General features: G+C 40.1%; 1 protein-coding gene across 4 annotated transcripts in view; it reads left to right on the top strand.

The window, feature by feature from the left end:
* MCTP2 (multiple C2 and transmembrane domain containing 2) overlaps positions 1-25,785 on the top strand; it is a 196,693-nt gene that overhangs the window by 130,825 nt on the left and 40,083 nt on the right. The window lies entirely within an intron of this gene.

Here is a 25,785-nt window from a genome sequence, read left to right as displayed (position 1 = left end):
TTCCCCCTCCCTAATAAGATCAAAAGACAGTTCTCCACTTTTCTTAGTGATACCTCATATTTAATATATACAGAATGCTTTGCTTTTAGAAAGCCTGTAATTTTGAGGAATGTGAAATGATTTCACATCAGACTTAAAAACAACAATAACAAAATGTTGGCCACTGCATATAAAAATAGATTTAAATAAAGTTTCTGCTGTATAGCACAGGGAACTATATTCAATATCTTGTAATATCCTTTAATGAAAAAGAATATGAAAACGAGTATGTGTGGATATGCATGACTGGAACATTGTGCGGTACGCCAGAAACTGACACGTTGTAACTGACGGTACTTCTGTTAAAACAACAACAGTCACAACACAGACCCTTCCATCACACATGCGTGTGTGTATCCATACACACACACAAACACACACACACATGCGCGCGCGTGCGCAAGACACAAAGGAAATTAGGAAAGCAAAAAGCTTGTCTCTTGAACATTTGGTGAGAACAGTTCAGTGAAAATTTCCTATGGGACCTTGCAGAGTGCCTCTGTTCCTGGTCCCTTCTGTAGCCCACAGGACACATATTGAACTTTGGTACAGATGAAAACTACAGTGGACATTCTGTTTTCTGATCCGGCTATTAAAATAGTGCTGGTCAGTTGTGTTCTTGATGCTTTAGATGTTTATGTGTTAACTGTGTTTAGGAGATTTTTCTTAAGTTCCAGCTCCGATGTATTCACAACTAAATGCACTGCGTTTGATTAAACTTTCGGTGGCTGTTTCCACATCCACCAGAAGTCACAATCGAATGTACAAAGCACCCACTGGTTTGGTGAGTGTTCATGCAGTTGCGGCTCAGAGATTAAATATATTCCCTTAAAGCTGAAAAAAAATCCACAGTTCCAATTACCATTTTGTCTGAAGGAGAAAGTTTTTTAATACATCTTAAATGCATAAATGTATATACTTCTATATAAAGATGTATAAATATATTATATAAAATGCTTAAAATATTTGCCAGTTTATTGTTTGTTTTATTTATCATTTATCTGATGATTTCCCAAATCTTCCTTTTCACAGAAGACTACCTACTATACTTTCAAAAATACTTTAAGGTTCTTTTCCAGCATTTTTTTTTCATAAGAACAATCCATTATTGCACATTGTGATTATAATTTTTTACAACATAATTGCACCTTCTATTGACAGCTTCTCAGGCATTAACTAATTATACCATTTAATAAAATTATGGTAATTGCATTAAAAGATTATCTGTTGAAAATTTAAAAGGACACTCTTAGCTCTTTTAGCATATTTTCATGTTTATATTTTCAACTTTATAATTGAATTGCACTTCCAGACAGAGTCATAGCTACGCTGAATGAAAACAGGTGGTATTTTGGAGCGTCCCAATTTTGACGAGTAAGCATTAGATCTTCTTCTTCTTTTTTTTTTTTTCTTTTTTTAAAAATCCTAGAACAGCATACATTGCGAAGCCTCACCTGGCCCTGTGTGATAAGAAGAGAATACTTCTGCTGGGTCCAGGCCCGGGATGGGGACTGTCTGTCACCACCCACCACCTTGCCTGAGCTTCTGTCGGGATGCACTTACAAGCATGTGTTTTTCTGCCTTCTGTGGATGTTCTGGTTAAGAGCCATTGTCTTTTACAGACTGCAGAGAACCCAGTCTAGTTTGCTCTGCTGCCCACAGGTATCCTGCTGTGAATTTGAACTTCATCTCAACTTTAGGACCTTAAGTCTCAGAGAAAGGAAAGACTTCAGAGATCATGTCACTCCTTGACCCCTCTGAGCTCCACCACCTCCTTCAGGCTTGCCCCTCTCCCCTCCCTCCCTCCCACCCTGTCCACAACCACTGTTTGGCCAGTGTCCCGAACACTGTTAGATACTGAGATGCAAAGGTGACATTTCCGCCTCTCCTCCTGTCCTCTTTTCTTCTCTCTCTTCCTTCATCCCCCTTCCTTCCCTCTTTCCCTCCTCCTCACCCCATCTCCCAGCCTCGCCCCAGCACCCTCTCTACCTCCTTTGCTGCCCCCCTCATCTTCTCCCCAAGCTTCCCTCCCCCAGCCTCCTTTTACATTTAAAATAAAAAATAACCTTTTAATTATTAAAGCACCCCGTAAGAAAAAAATGAATTTGCCCTTTGGAGATCTAAGCGTGGAAATACTTTAAACCTGTGAAATGAGCTACACCTGTGGGTGGGAGTTATTCTCTGATGTAACCGTTGGGAGGTGATGATGTTGCTCTTCTAACTCAGAGAGGGGCCTCACTGAAGTGGGTGTTTGTGCACGCGCACACACATGGTTGTTGGTTCATTTCACAGGGTGTGTTATGTGAGGACTTGTGGAGGACCTGCTGGAGGACAGGGTAGAAACACACGCTGCTGTATTCTGTGCCGTGTGATGAGTGTCCAAGAGTCAACTGTTTCTAGGGCAGATGGATGTGCTTGGAACCAACGAATGCCAAAGCACATGGTTCTATGTTGAATGCTGTGATAGTGCTTTTCATATTTGACCTAATAAATTTAGTTCTTTATGTCAAAAAATAGGAGGGATTTGATTTCAGTGATCTAATAAGTCAGGTGCATGTCCTATGCTAAAACACCATTCAGTGGAACGTCACTGTAAGACTGAAGCATCCTTTTAGGACATGGTGAGCTGCAGAATGAATGGAATGACAAAGTCCTGGTCTTGATCTGTATGTCCTTACTGCTTACAATGGGGCTGAATACACTGCAGACCACCTGTTACCAGACACTGCTTCTGTGTTATCACGACTACTTCTCGACCACGGCAGCCTGTGGCCCCACCAGAGGGTACGGTTCAGAGATGACCGAACAGCTCCATCGTCATCTTTGCCGATGTGTGTTTTCCCAGCTTTCTCTGGACCCTGCCCACCCGGAGGGCGGTGCCAAATGCCCAAGACGGTCAGCAGCAGGAGAACTAGGGGAGGAGGATGGGAGATGGCGAATCTAACCCCGATCAACTGCCCTTGGATCTGGAGGGATTTTATTTTTGATTCTTAACGGAGCTGGGGACTTCCCCATCCCTCCAATCTGTGTCTGTATATGACACCTGGATGTGTAAACATTTTGTATGATGCCAAAATGGAAAGGAGTATTTAGAAATAAAAGAGGTCAGGGGAGGGAGGGAGAACCAGAGAGCTGGTGTGTGTGGGAACAGGTACAACCTGCTTCCCGCTTTGGTTTTGACCTGTTGGAGCACCGTGCTCAGCCCTGATACGTCTGGCTAATTTGAGGGTGCCGTGTTTTGCGGTCCGAGCTTCATCGTTTGTTTGGAAGCTGTCATTTTTATTAGTCTCTCTGGCCGATCCCTGGGGCTCCCCATCAGGGGGTGCGTGCTCTCTGTTGTCTGGCTGGGCTTGGCAAGCCGCGGGCCCTCTGATTGCTGTGCGACGCGGGCGTGCTGGCTGGGCAGCCTATAATTAGACCCACCACAGGTGACAGTTACAAGAGAGCCTGGTAGTCATTCTAGCTGCCCGATCTGATGTTTACGGAGAGAGACCGTCTTTGTGGTCTGGTTAGGGTTTACCACGCCGTGCTGTACTTTTGCCATTTGATGGATGATTTACGAAGGTGTGTTTTGCTGCCTCTCCTCTTAGCTTGGGCTTGTGTCATGGGCTTTTTTTTTTTTTTTAAACTGAAGTACAGTCACTTACAGTGTGTCAGTTTCTGGTATACAGCAAGCACGATGTCTCAGTCAGTGTCACAGGCTTTTTAAATAACAGCTAATTTGTGGGTGAGAGGGTTATTTTCATTGGACTGATATTCTAACTCCCACTTTTATCAAAAAAAAAATAGGAAGACAGATCAAAAAGCCAATTCGTTATGTCATCGTCTAAACCATGTCCTTGTACAACGTTTACTGACTGTTCTCATCTCTCCAGGATTTTCTTACAACCCAGATCCATATTTTTTTGGCCCTTTCAAATGACTTCTCCATTTCTGGCCAAGCTTTCTGAAATTTTTTTGGTTCAGCTCATTGCCAGGGACGCTTCATTCTGTCAAGGAAAAAAAAAGACACTTCTTAGCTCAACTGGTGTTAAGATGAGACCCCCCATGGCCACAGCTTTAAGTCTGGAAAAGCATGGAACTATAGATTGTTAAATCAGGGCGTCTTCCATGTTTATTCATAGGGGAAGGAACTGAAGGCTTCAGTAAAGTGATTTTCCTTGTGGCCTGTTAGAACAGAGAATTCTCAGCTCTTAGACCATTTTTTATGGCATGTGGCTTTTGTGATCAATTGCAATTATAGTTTTAGTTTGCAAATATGAACTGCATCTACACAGTGTCCATGGATTATGGTTATTAAAATTTTTTAAAGCATACTTTTCTGCAAGTCTTATGTCTGGAGAGTTGCTACTCAGAGGGGTCAGATGCCCCAGAATAATCTTCCTTTTCTGTGAGTCCGTCTGACCTTTTTCTTATGGGGATGAATCTTCCTTATCGAGATGTCCTGGAGTCAGTGATGAAGATGATGGTCTGAGAATGCTGATGGTAATCTGCGCTTGTGTGTTCTGGTTTCAGTTTTGACTCCTGCCATTAAACTTGTTCTTACTTTCTTGGGCTACAATAACATGTTGAGTGAAATATTGTCTTACATTTGTCTTTTGTTTAAAGAGCCACAGAATACTAAGTATGAATTTGCTGGTTGCAACATTTCATCCGCTCTGGTATAAGCCGGGGACAGGCGGTTATAAACTTTACTGTCAACTATTCCATAGCAAAAGCAGCTTTCCTTGGAAACCACTCTAGGCCTCAGATTTTTAGTAAGGAAATTTCTGTAGACTCATTTCTCCTCCGAACTCTGCTCTGCAGAATAAGGAAAATGTGATGTTGTGTTTGGCAGTTAAAAAATTAGCTGCCTGTGGCCTCATTCGCCTGCACCTCTTTCAGTAAATTTTAGTTTGTACTTCATTGGTGATTTTTTAAACTTTTATTAATGTACATATTTCACAAGAAAAAGAATTCATTTCCTGGGAACTTAGTACATGCGGTTACACATGTGCAGGGACACACACATTGGGGGCGGGGTGTGATGGGAAGAGAAGGAGGAAGAGGAGTAAAAGAAAGAATAGCAAACAGCCTGACCATTGTTGGTTTCCTTAAACACCATCCTGCAGGTGGCGATAGAAACTCATAAATGATAAAAATCCCAAGATAAATTTCTGTGCACTGTTTCTTGGGTATTTCAATTTCAGTAATTTATTTTTAATTTGATACAATCGTCTACAAGCAGAAATCATTATATTAGGGAAAAAATCACATTTTCATGTTGCATAATTTCCTCTGTTTTTTAATAATGATGTTCTCAGATACTCTATAGAGTGTTCATCTTTATGCACAAGTGATAAGATCTAGATTTTGGCTGAGTCGGTACAGATTTCGTATGGCAGATAACCATTTTAAGCCTGCTTTTACAAAAATTTTACTTTTCTTAACCCATAGCTAAAATTGGATGCCTGTGCATCAGAGGTTTATAAAGTCCTTTGCTATCGAATATTAAGTTGCTCAGGTAGAGAGCTGTGTGTGCAGGCCTGTGTGTCAGTATCAAATCAGCTGCTTTCATTTCCTTCCCTAGCTAATTGTTGCAGGTTAGTTTTAATCTGGGTGGAATCGCAAATTCTTTGAATGCTGTTTCACCTAGCAGTAAAAACACAACATAAACCATTTCTTTTGAAAAGCATTAGAAATTGCATAGTGGATATGGTGACATTTTTCCGCTTATTTTTGTGACTTCATTTTGGACACTAGGCAGGGCTCGAGCAAAGTTAAAGCATTCCGTAGCCCCTTCCTGCCTGCTGGTTAAGCTTCAAAAGTTCTTAAATTGCTTTTTGTGAATATATATTTTCATTTACCATTTTTCTTACGTTTGGGTTTGAAAATGCAAATTCTAAAGTGATTAGCTTAAATATAAAGCTAATTTTCAGCTTTTTTTTTTTTTTTTTGCTTGTCTCATTTAAAAAAACCTTTGCAGTGCACATTTTCAAGGGGAGCTGCCTGGATTCTAAGCAAATGTAATTATTTTGGTTTAAATGCTTTCAGCTTTAGATGTGGAGTGTCCTCGGCAGACAACTGTGATGTTCTTGAGCAAATTATGTGAAATTGAATCTTTGTCTCTCTTCTGAACGTTTCGCTAAGTCTCGTGGTGAAGTTCAAACCTATGAGGTCTTGTGTACCGTACCCTCAGATAGAGAATTTCTTACAATAGAAGAGGGGGAGGAAGAGAAGAGAAAAGAAACCGTCTAGCCTTCTTATTTTCTGTTTCAATTGCGATTCCAACTACTCATGAGAGGGGAGAGTGGAAAACACGTCAGACCCTCGGAAGACCTCTATGGCTGCCTTCATATAAAGAATTTTCAGTTCTCTGCTGTTCACAGCGGACCAAAATCTAATCCATTAAAAAAAAAATACATGGTAGTAAGCACTTCTTGAAAATGTTTATAATAAATGGTAAAAGCCAGCTTCCACTGTAAGATTAGCAGTTGGAACAGGATGTGTTCATCAGGAAATAGGTGATTGCTGGACCAGTGTCCCACTGCGTGACCCGCAGGACAGATGAAGATTTAAAAGCTCGAGGTGCAAGGAGTTGATTTGATTCCCCCGCTTTGCTTTCTTTTGCATATTGCAGTGTTGTTTCTCGCTCGCGGTGCTTTTCTCAGTGGATCTATTATGAAGTTCATTTTATAGACAAAAAGCAGGCGTTGCTTTGGAGGGTGACCCCCCATACACACACACACCTCATGCTCATCGATGACCTATTCGCATTAATGGAACCAATTCACTTTTATAGAACGGACTCTGTAGCTTTAAAAAATAATAAGAGAATTGTGAAAGACGATTTTCCAGGAGTCTGGGCTCCCCCTCCGCCTGCCCCCATCTTAAAGATACAGGAAGCACTGCTGTGGATTCTGGTGATTTTCCTGCTTTTGGCTTGCTTGCAGTCCAGTGTCAGAACTAGTGGACAGGAGAGCTCATGAATAATGCCTTCTAGGTGGACGATACCTATGGTAACACAGGCACGGTGACTAAGAGATCAAATACACTGGCTAAAAAGCCTTAGGGAAGCATTATGTGTCTGAGGTCTGATCTATTGTCTGGGAGGTCGGAGAGTGTTAATGCACTCAGCAAAGATTACACTCCCCTCTAATTGCTCCAACACTTCCTTAAAGGATTTAAACAGTCAGGAAAGGTGATGCTCCTTGTCAGTTTTTGTCTTCTGCCTGCAGTGGAAGTTTATCTGTCTTTCCGCGGAGACCACTAGATCAAGTCGCCCCGCCAGTGTCAAAGGCATAAACTCTGAATTAAGAGGGAAAGCAATGAGAGGCGTTATTTACGGCTCCATTATTACTTGCTCTTTAAATGCTTTGCATTCCATTTCTGGTGTTTACATTGTGAAAACGACCGCATAGCCGTGCTCGCAAAGTGGGGCAAGGATGAAAGAAGTCCAGAGCTTCTCTCTGACTTTTGTTCAGATTTGTTTTCGTAATCTTGTCTCAGTGCCATAAGGGCCAGTGTGGCATTTTGCTTTTAGGTTATTTTGGTTAAAGGCATAGAAAAGAGTGAACTTTAGCATTTCCTCTGTGCTGTTTCCCCCAACACACACACACACACACCCTGTTCTGAAATGTTTATCCTAAATTAGGCACGTCCAAGACTGACTCACACATAGGACCTGATAACTTTGTCCAGACCATCCTTGTAAATTTCAAATGTTGTGCAAACAACATGTTTAAAAATCTCTCCTGTCTGCATTAGAGAATGCTTACTCATTCCTGTGTGTCCGGAAGCTGAGATAATAGTTTTGTCAGACTCTGTACCTCTTATGTTGTTTTGATTATAACTCAGTATTTCCTAGATGTCACTGAAAAGCTTAAAAGAAGCTTTTAGGTTGTTTAGAAAATACAGGGGATTTGTATGTTGGCGATACCGTGTTGCACTCTGTAAATTCAGTGTCTGCATTGCCATTGGAGTGGGGAGGGCCCGCCTGCGTTTCACCCTGAGTGTCTTCTACCCCCTGTGCACAGTTACATCTCTGAGAGGTAAGGACCCCTCCTAGATCAGTTCAAATTGCTAATATATGTGGCCTGGAGCCTGCAACGTAATATTTATGTTGCCTCCAAAGGGAGCTTGAGAGGATTCCCTGTAATTCAAGATGGTAGTCTGAATGATGGGTGTAGATGGAATTTTTTTTCTTTTTAAGAAATCCTTGTTTGTCCCGTGGGATTTTCACGCCTTTTGGCTGACGGCACTGTATTTTACTCATGCTGTATAAAGCTGTCAGTGCACGCGTCATGTGTGTGTCCTGAAGACCGAGCAGATGACGAGAAGGATTGCTAGAGGGGGAAAACCACATTTGAATCAACATCTTCAGAGGAGAATCTCGCTGGTGTCTCCCATTCCTGCTCCTGTGTGGACCGTCCCTCACACTTCTTCCTCTTGTATGTTCCCTCGCACTGTTGGTAGATTACACTGAATGTTTCATCTGTATATAAAAATTAAAAATTCAAACAAAAATCTGGCCCACATGAAGAACAGGCCCTTTGGGCATATGGTTCATTATGCATATTCGTTTAATTACTAAAACACTTGGGACGGCTTTCCTGCCCTAGCTTTCAACTTGCAAAGTTGGATCTCTCCTATTGCACGGAAAATGTAGCACAGAATTCTGTTCTGGAGGAGGGGGGAAGAAAGGAAAAGTGGGGAATAAAAAGAGTCTTGGAAGAAATTGTCGGAATTCACCAAAAGGAGGTACAATTCTCAGTATGAAACCAATCGCCGTTGGAACCTCTCTCCTCTTTTTCTCTCTCTTTTGGTCTCTTTCTCCCTCAGATTTCTGCCACTGCCCCCGAAGGCTGGCTTTACTGTGGTTAGTTTATACGAACAGAAACAGGACAGGAATGTGAGACTGAGGCTTTGGGTTTCCAGCACGTTCTCTCTGAGCAACTCAGGTCTCACGATGAAGCTGTCTAAGTTTTATTGGTTAGAAAGGCAGGGCTATGAAAGTGTGGCTTTAATTGATCTTTCAGGGCAAACAGGTGGTGATGGTTTAGACCTGCCCTAGCCTCCGTGCCACTCCTAATTTGGAGCTGCATGTATAATAGCTTTATTAAAATAAACAACCTCCTGGCTTTGCTTTTACCTGCACATCTGCCTCTTGGATGTTAAAGGGCCTTTTAAAATATTTTCATTCAGTGCTCAAGTGGATCTGATCCTTAAAAAAAAACCTGAGGAATATTTTATTTTCTGTGTCATCAAACTTACTATTTCTGTGCTTGAAATGAGAGACATTAAAATTCAAACAGCATCTTTAAATAGAATCATTGTTTCAGGCGTTTTTGTTTTTGCTGATGTTTGGGGCACATTTATTTACATGATGCAACAGATTTTAAACCTTACAGGCCAAAAATTGAATTTGTACTTGCTGGGTTTTGATTTTTAACTGTTATTTGGGTGAGCAAATGATTGCTTCAGTGTGAGTGTGTAACTCTATGCGCGCGCGTGTGTGTGCGCGTGCACGTGCACATGCATGTGCAAAGACCATATTTTGGGTTTCTTCCCAGTTTATAGTGATGTCTCAGGATTGTCAGAAAACTGCTTGGATTCCTCCTGATCCAAATAAATTCAGGGCTCCTAAAAGCATTTTTAAGGGAAAGGAAGATCCAAACCTTGGCATCGTTTTTGGTTTTAATGACAAGTATGCGTGGCTCTGATACAAGCACAATTTTCTTTTCGATTAAGTCAATAGGTAGTCTCTCCGAGTAATGGGAGACCGTCCAAGACATCCTAGATATGGTTCTCCAAGGAATTGTTCTTTGCTGTATATAAATAGCATTGCTCCCTAATTGCTCTTGGAGGGTTCCCGAATTAAGACACCTTAGTCTGTTTTAAGCACATTGAGCATGTACAGAGCTATTGCAGGCTTAATGTGAACGTACTGCAACGTTACCTCTTTTAGTGCCTGGAAGCAGGCTGCAAGTGGAGTGACTTAACACAGTGAGCTGCTTTATTTGATCACTGCGCTAGTGCTAATTAGATACACTTGCTTTATTACCCAGAGCGTTTCTTCCTGTATTCATTCTAATCCAATCTTTCCATGAACATGAAGGAGTAAGTCTTAAGTGTTAAGTTTAAGTTTTCAGTCAGCACTGCAGCCTGATTTCACGTGACCAAAGTCAGAGAACACGTTTAGAGGATGCTTTGTCCTCGTAGAGTTCAGTTAGGGCCCTGTCGGATTTCTGGCACGGAGGGTGCCTGCGGTGCCAACAATTATGCTTCCGAAATGAGTGAGACGCTTATGGGTACCTTTAATGGAATTTTTTTCTTGACCTCCTTGAGACGCCCAGCTTTATGGGGATACATAAATGTGTGAGGGTTCCCCCCCTTCCTTTAATCGGAGCAGATAATTTGCTGATGGCTTTGAAAGATGTATTTACCAAAATCAGACTTTCAACTGCTCGATTACCGCTTCCGCAGAAATGCATAATGAGAAATTTATTGTCTGGTTCTAGACCTGAAATTATGATCATTGTTGGGGAAAAAGCCAGTGGTTGCAGCGCATTACAGGCTTGCTGTCTTTCATTTAGTTCAGTGCTTTTCTGCTTTTTTAAACTAGCTGTGTGCCTTTCTGAGTGTTGCAGGGATCTTTATGGGGCCAGAGGTGATGGGTTGACTTGTTTCCATTTATACAGAATTATCAAGAAATATAAATGCTGGTCGCATAATCCAAACTTTAATGTGATAGGATTTTAATAAATGATTTGTAGCTAAAAGAGGGGAAAATGGTGTATTTTGTAAGAAATGTTTGCATAAGCACAGGTTAGAAGCATTCTTTTTGCTTTTAAAAAATCCCGTTATACAGTCAACAGGGCAAATAAGTATCAGCAAAAACTCCCTGTCTCAAAAAATACAGTCTAAAACTCTTCAATTTATATTTAATATTAGTGTTACATGGACTCTTTATGTAGAGACTGCCTCTGAAATCGGAATGGAGTAAGCTACATTCTTGGTGGAAACGTTCAGTGTAGTGTTATCGTGACATTGGTGGTTTGAAAATGACTCACATTGTTTATTCAAACAGTTACAGAGGCTAATAAAAGCAAGGAATACATAATCCAGGTATCTTTCTGCAGAAGTATCGTAATAAACTGCCCGTTGTGATCATTCTCACCCAAAACTAGAACTAGTTGATGGAGTTTTATCTCTAAGAGAAAAGGCAAGACACCCAGTTTGATTTTTCTCCCAGAGAACTGACCAGATCATTCCATGTCTTATAGAAATCGTCAAAGTCAGTGCCGATAAGCCCCAGAAATGGTCTATTTCAACGCCTAAGAAAATAGATAGTTAATGAATGTTTTGGTCAACCCTCTGTATACCGCAGCAACCAGAGCATGAAGCACAAGTGGAAATGCAAAGGTTTTATTCGAGGACAGGGGAGAAAGGTGAGGTCTGAGCAGGAAAGGACATTTCAGTTCTGAGCCCACTCCAGGCTGAAATTCACCAAAGCCACTCTTCCATGATCGGTGCTCTTTCTCCCTTACCTCCTTCCTGGAGGAGACTGAGGTGGGAAGAACAGATCTTTTCCTAGACCCACGGGTGCCTCCCAAAGGTGCAGCACTGGTTGGCTGGTCCGTCCAGATAGTCTTTCACAAGTTCCCGAGGTATGTTTACCTCTTTTACGTTACACTACTTCATTGATTTTCTGTTGCTCTTGTAGCAAGCTACCGCACATGTAAGGGGCATAAGACGTATTGTCTTGGGGTTCTGGAGGCCGGGAGTCTACCACAGGTCTCACTGGGCTAAAATCAAGGTGTTGGAAAGGCTGTGTCCCATTCCAGGGAGAATATGTTTCCTTCCCTTTTCCAGCTTCTAGGGGTTGCCCACGTGCCTTGGCTCCTGGCCCCTCCTCTGTCTTCAGAGCCAGCAAGGACACATGTTGAGTCCTCACGTGGCAGCACTCTGACCTTGCTTCTGCCCTCACGTGTTTTCCTGAATTTCTTTTTCTGCCTCCATCTTCTGCTTTCAAAGACCCTCAATTATGACATTAGACTCAACCAAATAATCCATGATGATCTCCCTGTGTTGTTGTTTTTTTATTAAAGAGTAGTCAGTTTACAATGTTGTGTTAATTTCTGGCATATAGCATAGAGATACCACACACACACACGTGTGCGCGCGCACATACACACACACACATATATATTCTTTTTCATTCTAGGCTATTACAAGGTATTGAGTATAGTTCCCTGTGCTGTACAGTAGGACCCTGTCGTTTATTTGATGTAGAGAACTTAGTATCCGCAAATACTGTCTCTATGTAAAGTCCGGTGATTAGCAACCTTAACTCCATCTGTAGCCTTAATTCCCCTTTGCAATGTGACATGTTCGCAGGTTCTGGGAACAGGACGTGGACCTCTTTGGGGTACCATCATTCTGCCTGCCACGGCCAGGCTTGCTATTCCTGTCTTCCATTCACGTTGCTTTCTGGTGGTTGAGAATTTCTGAAGCAAGTGCAAGATCCTTGCATAGAAATTAATTTAGTGAGAAGCATCCGTTTGGGAGGAGTGGGGAAGAGGTTATAGACTGCGGACATTGTAACCTGAGAATGGCTGGGGAGGGGGACTGCAGTTACAAATAGAGCGAAGTCACGTGTTACTGGTAACTTGAAAGATTGTTGGTATCTGGGTTGCTCCAACTGCTTCCGCTGTGGCTGCTGGTGTGTGGATGGAGGGTTGGATGTCTGGGAGGAAGCCGTGTCCCCGTCCACACAGCAGATCTTGCATGTCAGAACCCCTGTGGGGAGAGGAAGGGACAGGCTAGTTCTAGAGGGCAACCAAAACGGGTAAAGGGACAAGGAGTCACTTGAAGTTTTGTCCAGGGCTCGGGAGTAATTCCTGGTAAGTGGCTGAGTATGACCGGACATAAGATCACAGTGTTTCCCCAATTGGTTCCCCACAGTTAATCAAAATCCAGGCCATGTTTAGAGAGTCAACAAGCCTATCTTCTCTCTAAATCATCCCCCAGCATCCCAGAGAAAAGTGATCTTGCCCTTGTGCGTGGGTTACTGCTGCTTCCTGCTAAAATTGTTCTCACTTTCTCATTTCCTTAATCTGTTCCCATAACTGAGAGTTCTTTGCTACTGAAATTCTCGATCTAGTTAAATATCTGATCCTATGATTATTATTCTCTTAAAAAAATCCATAAATATCTTCTCATTTCATTTACGATCACATCTTCAGCGTACTACCGTGGCATACAGGTCTTTCCACTAACTGGCCTCCGTCTCCCACCCCCGCCCCATCGGTCTGTGATCCCGCGCCATTTGAATGCTTTACCATCTCCAGGCGTTAAAAAAAAAATCACTGTCATCTTCTTCGTCTTGTACTTCCTTTCTCCTTCTAAACTGAGTCTAATCTAAGCATCAAGCCAGAATCAAAGTCATAACTGAGTAAATGTCTTCTCTTGAATCAATGGATGGCCTGAGTGCTTTCCTACAGAAAAAAAATTGGCAAAGGAGAGCCCAGCACACCTTATCTTCCCCGTGGTTCTCTTCTGTGTACATCACCGTCCTTTGACTTGGACACACAGCTGTGCATCCACTTTGAGAAGAAGCAGGGTGGTGACGATGACTCTTCACTTTCATCATTGCATTTAGTCCTCTCCATGGTCCTTGAGGCCGAAATTACCATTCTCGTTTTAAAGATGAAAAATGTTAGGTCATGTGTCCAAGGGCACACAGCTAGTGGAGGGAGAGCCATGACTTAAATCCAGTCAAGATGCATATGCCCTAAGCACTGTTCAGCAAATGCTTGCTAGAAAGTGTACTTCCCTCAGAACTGTTGGAAGTAGCACAACAGGAAAAAGGACAATGTAACAGTTAAGAACACTAGCTCCGTATTCGAACTCACTCAAAATTAAATTAGTAACAATTTTATTTTCTCATTTACAAAAATTTTTTTTTGGTTACAGCGGGATCGCGTATAATACTTTACTCTGATTTTTTTACTTATAACTGTTTTTAAATAAGGCATTATGGGGAACTCCAGTTTAGGTAATGTGTGTGTGTGTGTGTGTGTGTGTGTGTGTGTGTGTGTGTATGAGAATTTGAGACAGTTTATACCAGTAGCTGCTGGATGATAGAAAGTGTCTCATTCTTTTTTTTTTTTTCTTTCCAATAACAGCATCACAGCACCCCATAGTTGTAAACACTCCATGAATGTTGGCTGAATGGTTGTGTTTGATTCATCCATTCAGCAGTCTTAGTTGATTCAGAACCTGGGATGTATTTGACCACTTTGGCTTTCTGGGCATGGATGTAGAATATAGAACGGAAATAAAGCATTAACTAGAACTTTCCCCTGATCACCCCTTCCAAGCCACACACAAATATCCACCCCAGGGATGCTGCGCTGGGGGGATATTTGTAACTCGTGCACCTGGAGTATCTCCAGCTCTGTCCTCTCGTATTTGTAGGATCCAAAGCCATGGTTTGAATTCTGATTCGGTCTGCCCTCCAGACCACTCCGAGCTCCCTTGTGTTGTGACATGACCCAACTGCAGGGTTGGGAAACAGTTTGCTAAAATGCCTAGGATGCAGTAAGGCCCTTATTTAAACGCTCATTTTGACTCCTGTTTCAATCAACAAATATTTCCATTTCTTTTATATTCAAGCCATCATCCTATGTTTTATAAGAAATACAGAGATACATTGTATATGCTTCAGGATTTCAAAGAGCAAAACAATTATTGGTGAGAGAAATGAACTTGAACAAAATGGCCGGGATGCCAGGCAAAATACATGTGCCTTCTGTTCTGTGATGTCAGTTACAAGGCGTCATGAAGCACCAGGAAAAATAATGGCTTGTTCCAACCAGAAGAACCAGTGAAGAAGAAAGAACTTTCCCAGGAACTGAGAAGGAAGACATAGGTGGTTCTTAAGAATGGCAAACTTGTGTGCCCTGGAATTTCAGAAATACGGTTGGAGACAGAGTTGTAAGTGTAAATTCAGACCATATTTTGATCTGATGGGCGTTGAATAGCAAACTAAGAGTTTTAGACTCTGTGTCTAGGGAGTTGCCATGAAAAAAAAAAGGCTGTAAGCAGGAGAGCACCATGATGAGAACTAAGGTTTGGGTGATTACTTTGACCTTGATGTGGATAGACAGGACGTATAGAAGAGTATTTTGAGCAGAATGCAAATTAGAAGCATATTAGAGCAATCGGGGCCAGAGGATGTAACCTGGCCAACAATGGGGGTTGCATCTGGTTCACTCTCCTTGCACACGTGTGCATGTGTGTGCATATGCATAAGTGTGTATTTGCAAGGGGAAGAGGCAAGTAAACTATTAAAAATGATTCACTTATTCCCATATTTTAAAAAGTCTTTCATTTTTATTTATTTTTGGGGGGAGTGTAGTTAAGTTTATTTATTTATTTAAATGGAAGTACTGGAGATTGAACCCAGGATCTCATGCATGCTAAGTGTGCACTATACCTCTGAGCTAGACCCTACCCCCTATTTATTTATTTTTAAATTTTTTTATTAAAATGTAGTTGATTTACAATGTTAGTTTCAGGTGTACACCAAAGTGATTCAGTTATACATATACATACATCTATATACTTTCTTTTCAGATTCTTTTCCATTATATGTTATAAGAAATTGAATATAGTTTCCGGTGCTATATAGAAGGTCCTTGTGATTTATCTACTTTATATATAGTAATGTGTTTTAAATAGGTTAAGACTCACATGAAGTTAAAAAAAAAATAGTGCAAAGATTTCCCATGTGCCTGGCCGCCAGCTTCCCCCAGCATAACAACAGTATGTTGTCAAAACCCAGAAACTAACACTGATACAATTCTGCCAACTCAGGTGCAGACCCGATTCGAATTTTCACCAGGTCTTACGTGTACTCTTTGTTATCTGGGTCATTGTTGTTGTGTAGTTCACATATCGGGTAACTGTCACCACAGTCAAGATGTAGAACCATTCGATCATCACAGAGAAGCGCATTCGTATCACCCCTTAATGTTTACGCACCCGCAGCTCTAACCCTAGCAATCACCTGTCTGTCTTCATCACTGTAATTTTGTCAATTCATGAATGTCATATAAAAAGAATCATATATTACGTAACCCTTTGAGATACACTTTTTCATTCAGCATAATGGCTTTCAGATCCACCTGAGTTGCATACATCAGAAGCTCCCTCCTATAATGAACTTTTGAAAAACTTGAATTCTGGGTAATGTCAGACCTAATTTCACATGATAACAGTTCGCTAAGGTGGAGTCGGGAGTGGACCCCTTGGAGAAGGGTTGCAGTCTGAGCTCACCCTGGTCCCCACCCCTCCCTATGGTCTTACACCTGGGCTTCCTGTACTGTGTATTCTATTCTGACCCCTATGGGCATCTCAGTTTGTAACCCTTGACAGTGGCTAACGTTACTGAAACCTATGTAAAGTGAGCAGCGTTTCACAAGTCAATATATGTGATATGGGCAAAGAAATTGTATCTCCCTTCTCAGATAAGTTGGAGAAACAAAGTGTCAAGTAGTAGGTTTTTGCAGAGTCAAGAAAAAAAAATTCTGCATGCCCCATTATGTTTATGCAGTGTCTACAAACACATTAGACCACAGATTTTTTTTTAAACACTTTTGACTACAAAGAAATTTGTACTGGTGTAGGGGAGAGGTCTCGGAGGTCCAAGGGGACGGGGCGGGACTGTTAGCACCGGAAGCGGGGGGACCACGGTGACAACTGCTGCGCAGGACCACAGCATCACCCCATTGCTTTGTACCCATCTGGTTTTGGTGGATGTGTGTGTTGTTGGGTTTGTGTCTTTCCTCTTCTTCTTTATTCCACATCGTGGCCCCCTTCACTTTCAAAATCAGGTGTTTGTCCCGCATTGCAGTTGTAAACCAATCGAAGTGGCTACTTGGGAGCCTTCAATTTCATGGCTTTTGAAAGCATTCCTAGGGCAGTGCAAAATCATATCCATGTTGCTTGTGGTGCGTTACCTGCTGTAAAAATTTTTATTATAAAATATGTCATATATACAAGGGGATTTGCAAAACTCTGCGCACGTGTGCACATTTTAAAGAAAGATAACAAACAACTATTTGCCTTCCACCCAGCTTAAAAAATGAAAATTCCCATTTATTTTAGAAGTCCCTTCTCTGCCTCTTTACTGCTGAATCCTTCTTCCCTCATCCCCAGAAGTCACGGTGACACTGATGGTTGTCATTCACTCACTGCTCATCGTGGTTTTACCACCTTTGTACCTGCCTTTGAACAATGTAATTCAATTTTGACTGATTTTTAAAAAAAATTCTGTCAAGGAATCATGTAGTAGTTTCAGATCTTCTGTGACATGCAGGTTAATTCACTCAAAATTGTTTTTGACCTTCATCCGTGTGGTCAAAATGTGACCTTTGGTCATCTTCATTCTGTATAATCTTTAACTTCACACATTCTTTATTTATCCATTCTACTCTAGTTAGACATTTGAATTGATTCCAGGTTTGGTTTTTGTTTGTTTGTTTTTATGACTATTATGAAAAGTGCTCTTGTAAACATTGTCACACGTTTCCGCAGACATGCGCAAGAGTTTAGAGCGATGACTTCCAAAATGTGGTGCCTGGAGAGCAGCATAAACATCACCTCGGAACTTGGCAGAAATGTGATTCCTTATGCCCTACCTCAAATCTGCTGAGCCGGAAGGCTGGGGGTAGTGCCCGGCGATCTTGTCTACATGTGTCCTCTGGTGTTTCTAACGCAGGACTAACGTTTGAGACCCACTGCTCCCAGGTTTATACCTAGGAGTGGAATTCCTAGGGTATCTGATATACTCATTCTACTTATTTAGTTAATGCCAACCGTTTCCCAAGTTAATGAACCATCAGCATCATATAAAGGTTATCGTCCTGGATCTTAGAAAACTCTTGAGCATTATGACTTCTAAATTTTGTCAGCCTGATGCGTTAAGTCCTACTTTGGTGTGGTTTTAATTTGCATTTTCCTCATTACTAGGAATATTTATAGGTGTGGGACCTTTCCACTCTGTTTTTCTCCTTTTGCCTAATTCTCACCACCCCCACCTTTTTATGGATTTGTAGAAGAGTTTTATGTAATCTCAGTAGAAATTCTTTGTCGTAGAAATATCTTCTCCAAGTTTGTGGCTCATTTTTTTCCACTGTATATTTTGATGAACAAAATTCTTATATTTAATGTCAAATGTATTCATTATTTTTGGTATTTTGGTTTGTGCATTTTGTGTCATTATTGAGGAATTTCATTCTCTATCCAAAAGTCATAAAGATGCTCTTTTAAATGTTTTATGGTTTTGCTTTTTATATTAAACATTTAAACCTGTGATTTGATTTCATTTTTGTGTGCTGGGTACCAGCTGATCCAGTACCATTTCTTGAATATTCTACTTTTCCCCAGTTACCTGCAATTTCCAGCAGGTCGTAAATCAGGTTTCCTCATATAGTCAGGCTTGTTCATTCATTGGTCTCTTGTCTGTATCTGTACCGAAATTACATAAACATCATTTGAATTTAGCATTGTTTTTTCCTATTTGCTTTTCCTCTTCAAGAACGCCTAGGCAAATCTTGGCTTTTTGCTCTTCCACGTATAAGTTAGAATTGACGAGCTGTGTTTCACGAGAATGGAACAAGACAAAACCAATATGGAAAAGAAGTCTGACTCAGAATTATTGAGTTAACTGTCAAAATCAAAACATTGAAAAAGAACAGCAGAATGAAGCCAAATTAACTAGAAGTACCAGTAAGAGAAAAATCCATGAAGTAGAATATATGTATAAACTAAAAAGGAATAACAATTAAGAGCTGTCTCTGAGAAGTCAACAAAAGCAATTATTCTTTCCTGAGAGTTTTCCATGTGCAAAGAGTAAAGACACAAATTAAGGGCACAGATTTGAAGAGAGGGAGGAATTCAGATGAGGCAGAGATTAAACGTAAGGGGATATTATGAAATCTTATGCTTAAAATGTTGAAACATATATGAAATAGGTCAAGTTTGTAGGACAGTGGGACAAATGACTGGAAAAGAATGAGAACTGGACTGGCCCTTCATCCACTAAATAATTGTATCAGTAGCTGAATATCTTCCAGAAAACAAAACGTAGGCCCAGGCAACTGTAGAAACAAGGTTTTACCAAACATTCAAGGAGCAGAAAAATCCTATATTATATGAAGTCTTTCTAACTGTCTTCTGGCTGTTATTTTTTTCTGTTGAAAAGTCAGTTGTCATTTGGGTGGTTGTTCCCTGGGGGTGCATGTGATTTTTTTTTTTTTTTAAACCTCACTGTCTGCCTTTCATACTTTCTTTTGGTCATCAGTTATATGCGGGTGTACTATGAGGTGTCTGAATGTGGTTTTTTTTTGTTTTGTTTTTAATCCAATTTGAGGTTCTTTAAATCTGTAACTTCACAGCTTTTACATTAGATTTTTAGAGACTGTCATCAATATCATTTACAACTTTTCCCCATTTCTCTCTTCTCTCTCTTTTCTGGACTCCAAATTTTTACATATGAATTAAATCTTTTTAAATGTGCCGTGTATCTTTTTTTATTTTTTTGCTGTATTTCCTTATCATATTTATATCTGCTTGAAGTAGAGATACTTTCTATTAATATTCCACAGATCTCTTTTCTGTTCTGCTATTAAATTCATTTAGTGAGGTCTTCATTTCACTTATCTTTTAAAAAAAATTGTTTTAGTCTTCTGTTGGATTCTCTTTTGTAGATCCCAGTTCTCTGCTGATGTTCTCTATTTTGAAATCCATTTTTATGTATGTATTAATCATAGCTATTTTAAAATTTATATCTGGTGACTAACATCTAAATCAGCTTTTTGTTCTCATTGTTTTTCTCTTGACTTTTGATCATTTTTTTTAAATCCTGGCCATACCTGGTTATTTTAAACTAAATACTAGATAAGATTTATTAAAACATTTTAAAGGATATGGAATATGTAATTTTCTACCAAAGAGGGTATAGAGGAGGCAGATAGGGTCTAGCCAGTCAGAATGATCCAATCAGGGGTTGAAATGATCCAGAGTAGAATTTCAGGCATTTTGGGACTGGTCTATTTCTGGTTTGCTCCTATGCTTGACCCCTAGTACTCAGGAGTCTTTATAAAATCATGTAGTGTTTACTAGAGCCCTCCTTTTTTTTTTTTTAAATAGTCTTTAACCTCCAGATTTTATTTCCCAACTCAGTGAGATGGCCAAAAGCTTTTAAGTTTCCCACGTTTTGCTCGGCCTCAACTTTTCATCCTCAGCACGCGTGCTTCAGGAAGCAGTAAATTCCTCAAGGAGAAATGCACGCAGAGTGCTCCTGCTTTCGTCCCTCACATCCGGGCTGCCATAGTTCCCCTGCACTCCAGTTCTTAGCCCCCTGGATTGTTAAGATCGAGGCAAGCTCTGAACGGCTGCTGTGTGCTCAGCCACTATGCAGGGAATTGGCAAAAAGGAAAAGAAAACGTAACAGAAACTCTTGAAGGAGGTGAAGCAGTAGCAGATTGATGTTTATCCCCATTGCATTTGTCTTTAATTCTTGAACCTGTTCCCTCGGATCCTGGGTGCCTTGATTCCCCTCACATGTCTTCAAGCAGAGTTTGTGTAGAGTATTCAGTTTTCACAGTTATTTTGAGGGGGGTGGTGTTTGTTTGTTGTGAGTTATTTTATGCAGAATGGTTGCGATAAAAGCTTCAGCTTTATACTGAAAAGCTGAAGTTTATGGATCTACTTAACACACAGGCTCAACAAGGGTGTCTTAGAAGTCTTTATATCAACTCATACCTCTCCCAATGGACGGGCTTTGCTGTCCCCTGTCTTATTTCTAGATTGGCTCATTACGTACAAATTAGACCTTTTTTCCCCATAAGTCTGTGTTTATTTAGATCCGCATACACATTAACCATTGCTTTTGAGCATACATTCTTATACTCAGGCTTTATATGAGGGACAACTTTCCTTCTCTTTGAACTAAATCTATTATATATACTTTCACACGGGTCTTTGGGTGATAAGTGCTACCGGCTCATGCTTTTCGGGAAAAGTCTCTGGCTTTACGCTTTTTTAAAGACAATTTGTTGGATGCACGTTCCTAAATTCAAAGACTGAAAGCGTGTGTGTGTGAAGTTATTCTGCTCCCTTTTTGCTTCTCTTGGTGCACTGAGATGTAGACTCACTCAAATTGCTTTTCCCTTCGAGTTGGACTATCTTTTCTCTCCAGCTGCTTGTGAACATTTCTGGGTTTTTTTTTTCTCCCTTCAGGTATTCTTCATTCCTACCATGACATTTGTAGACCTAAATTCCTTATTTATCTTCATAAAGTTTTTTTGGATCTTCCTATATGAGTATCTTTCAACAATTCTGAAAAATCCTCAAGCATTTATCTTCATATATTGCTTCTTCCCCCTTCTCTCATTAACCCTTTGCCCCCACCCTCCACACCTATCAGACATATGTTAGACCTTCTTGTTTATCTCTTCTATGTCTCTTAATCTCTCTTAGGGATCTGTATCTTGGTCTCACTCATCTACATTCTGAATAATTTCTTTGGAATTATTTCTCAGTTCACGGATTTTCTCTTCAGCTGATTTTAACCTGTTAACTAACACATCCATTGTGTTTCAGTTTTATCCTCTCTACTTTGTGTTGTTTCTCACCAATAATGCAGCTCAGATTCCATGGTATGTTTTTTATATAATTTCCTTGCCTTCTCTACCTTCATTGTACTTCATTATCAAAAACCTCAAGTAAGCACGGCTAGAGAAAAACACACTTAGTGCCTCCTGAGAGTTATATATTGCATTTCTATAAGGCATTTTCCTTTTGTCTGTTTTAGATTATTTTATAACTTCTCTTCTGTCCTCAAACTCTAATACCTTCTCCTTATCCTTACTCAGATAAAGACCATGATTGACACAGGAGCCCATCTCCTGCTATCTTGCCCCCACCATCCCTACCTGCCCCCCTCCACCATCAATTCCTGTATCCTCTGCTTTCCCTCCTATACTATGAATCCCTGAGTTGTTGCTTCCTCAAGCCAACCTTCCATATTTGCATTGTATCCCACCCCTATTCACTGATTCAAGAATATTGCTCCAACTTTTCTTTCTTCTGTCTCCTACATCGTCATTTTTTTCTCCCTCCGTTTCCTGGATCATTGCTACATCCCCTTCCAGCTCCTGCCCTGTTTCTCTGCTCTTCTTTCTAACAAGTTGTTTCATAGGGTTATCTCTACTCACTGTCTACAGTTTTCCTTGTTTCCTCTTAAACTCACTCTTACCTGAGTTTTGTCTTATCACTCTACGGAACGGCTCATTTCAAGTCACCATTGACGATTCTCAGTGACCATCTTATTTAGAAATATGGTGTTACCCTCCTCTGTAAAAATCTTTGTTTATCTTGTTTCGAGGACACCATAGTCTCCTCGTTTATCCCTTTTGCTCTGGCTTCTCCTCAGTCTCCTTTTCTGACTCTTAATCTCCTCCAGCCCCTAAATTTATGCTTTTCTAGGGATTACTTCTAGGCCATTTCTCTCTACAGTTACTTCCTTGCTAAGATGATCCAGTCTGATACCTTTCAATACTGTCTGGATGCTGATGGTATGCAAATTTGTATCTCTAGCCCTAGCGTCTTTGCTGAATTCTAAACCTCTTAACCAGTGCCTACCATTTGTCTCCACCAGAAAATCTAATAGGTGTCTCAGACTCCCCTTCTCCAAGCCTGCTCTTCCTCCAGCCTTTTAATCTCCATTAGTAAACCAATCCAGTCTTCCAGTATGTCGAGCCCCACACCTTGGTGTCTTCCTCGATGATTCCAGTTTTATCTTCTCATTCAAACTGTCTGCGAATCCTCTTGGTCTCCTTTGCAAATAGATTTACATGACCACTTTTTATGAATTGCAATGCCATCCCCATAGTTCTCGCTCTAACTTGGATCATCGCAATAGCTTCCTAAATGAAACCTGTGCTTCCGCCCTGTCTCTTTGGGGTATGTTCTCATACCCATAAGGGAGCTCAACAGCTCCCTTAGAACAAATGCCAGAGACCTTACAGCCGTGGTCCAGGACCCTTAGGACTGACTCCTCTTCCTTTCTCACTTCTTCCCTTTCTAATCTCTTGCTCACCCTGCATCAGCCATAGGGGTCCTTGCTATTCTTTGAATACACCAGGAGCTTTCCCACTTCTGGACCCCCTTCTGACCAGAAACACTATGCGCTAGATCTCCACACTTCCTCCAAGGACTTGGCCCGCATGTTGCCCTCTCTGCAAGACTTTCTCCAACCACCCTGCTTACAATTGCAACCCCAGCACTGGTTGCCTGATATTCCCTTCCTTTCATCCCTGATTTATTTTGATCCACCCTCCCCATGGCTGTTCTTGTGATCTGATGATATATAATGTATAATTTATTTATTTACCCTTTTCATCCCTAACCCCTCAACACAATGTAAAGCTCCATGAAGGTTGTTTTGGTTGGTTGATTGATTCATTTTGTTCACTCTTGTGTCTAAATAAATATGGTTCATAGTAGGTGTTTAATAAGTAAGTGCTGGGCAGTAAGTTTATGCATGAAGTAAAGCAGTGACAGAAAGATGGGGTTCCTGCATAGTTGTAGAAGTTGGGGTGAGGAGGTCACACTTCAGAGGTGAGGAAAATCCAAGCCATAGTTTTCCAGTTGAGAGAGGGTGTGTTCCACCATTTCACGCCTTGGGGTCTGCAAAGAGTGCAGCGTGATTCGGAGTCTAGGGTATGTGGTTGGTGTTGGCTTAGATAAGTTCCTCATTTTGTATCCCTACCAGGGATGTAGGAGGAACCCAGTTGTTTCACATTCTGTCAACACTTTATCTTGTCGGTTTTTTTTTTTAATTTTGGCTTTTCTAATATGTGTGTTTCATACGGATTTTCATTTGCATTTTCCTGGTGGATCATCATGTCAGATATCTTTCCATGAGCTTTTTGGTATTTGTATTCATTTGTGTGTGTGTGAAGGATTTGATCAAATATTTTGCCAATTTTTATTGAGTTTCCTTCTTACTAAGTTGTAAAGGATCCTTTATGTATTCCAGATACATGTTCTCTTTCAATACATGTGTGGAAAATATTTTCTCTCATTTTGTGACTTGCTTTCTTTATTCTTAACAGTGTCTTCCAAAGAGCAAAAGAAGAATTTTAATTAAGTTTATTTTTAATTTTATTTACATTATTTTGTTGTGCTTTTTGTGTCCTAAGAAATCTTTGACCTACCCTTCCCTATGTGAAAGATTTTTCCTCATGTTTAATCCAGATGTTTTAAAGTTGTAGAATTTACATTTAGGTACTATGATTCATTTATAGTCATTGTTTATGTATGGTGAATGGTAAGGGTTAGTGATTTTTTTTTTCCATACATATATTCAGTTGCTCCAGGGCCATTTGTTGAAAAGACTCTCATTTCTCCCATTTGAGTTACCTTGGCAATATTCTTAAAAATCAATTAATTGCATATATGTGGATTCTACCTTCTGTTCTATAACTATATCTTTATGATAAATTGTATTAAATAGTATAAGCCTTATTTGTTAAAATTGCTTTGACTATTCTGTCATTTACATTTCCATATAATATTTAGAATGAATTTGTCAATTTCTGCAAAATTAGGATTGCTTGTGTCTATAGATGGATTTATGGAGAACTGCCATCTTAACAATATTGAGTCTTCCGATCTGTGAACTAGTGGCGTCTCTGTCCACTTCCTTAGATATTCTGTCATCTTCCTCAGTGATGGTTTACAATTTCCACTGAAGAGATCTTGCTCAACATTTTATGAATTTTATTCCCATGTATTTTATAGGTTTTGGTTCTGCTCTAAATGGAAAATTTTAAATTTTATTTTCCATATTTTTTGCTGCTGGTATATAAAAATGGAATTGATTTTTTAAAAAAAAATTACTTTGTACCCTGTGACTGCTGAATTTAATTCTTATTTCTAGGATTTGCTTTGTAGATTCATTGTAAAAAATAAAAATCAGGTCATCTATAATAAGAGACAATTTTACTTTTCTCCCTTCTAATACTTACGTGTTTTATTTCATTTCTTTTGCTTTACTGCAATGGCTGGAATATTCAGTCAAATACTGAATAGGAGTAGTGAGGGCAGACATCCTTTCTGTGTCCCTAATTTTAGAAGAAATCATGCAGTTTTTCCCTATCATAGAATTATTCTGTGTTCTTCACACAGATTCATCTAAATGAAATCATATAGTATGTGCTCTTTTTTGTATAAGGCTTCTTTCACTCAGTGTGTTTTTGAGATTTATTCATGTGATTGCATGTCTCAGCAGTTTCCTTCTTAGCATGTGCTCATTTTTTTAAAATCAACTTCTCCAAGCATAATCTACATATAGCAAACTGTTGCCAAATGATCAAATATGATAAATATAGGATTTTTGTAGGTATCGCTTACCAGATTGAGGAAATTCCTTCTATTCATTGTTTGTTAATACTGTTGCATTTTTTGTCAATGTCTTTTTCCACATCTATTGAAATAATTCAATGTTTTTTCTCCTTTATTCTGTCAATATGGTGAATTACACTGATTGTTTTTTTGTTTGTTTAATATGAAACCAGTCTTGCATTCTTGGGACATATTCTACTTGGTCACACTATGGTATATATTTTTCATATATTTCATGATTTGATTTGCTATTATTTTTCTTAAGGATGTTTGCATCTTTGTTCC

Source organism: Vicugna pacos, chromosome 27, assembly GCF_048564905.1.
Source record: "Vicugna pacos chromosome 27, VicPac4, whole genome shotgun sequence".
Lineage (NCBI taxonomy): Eukaryota > Metazoa > Chordata > Mammalia > Artiodactyla > Camelidae > Vicugna > Vicugna pacos.
Note: the sequence above shows the minus strand (reverse complement) of the source record. Positions and strands in the feature narration are given on the sequence as shown.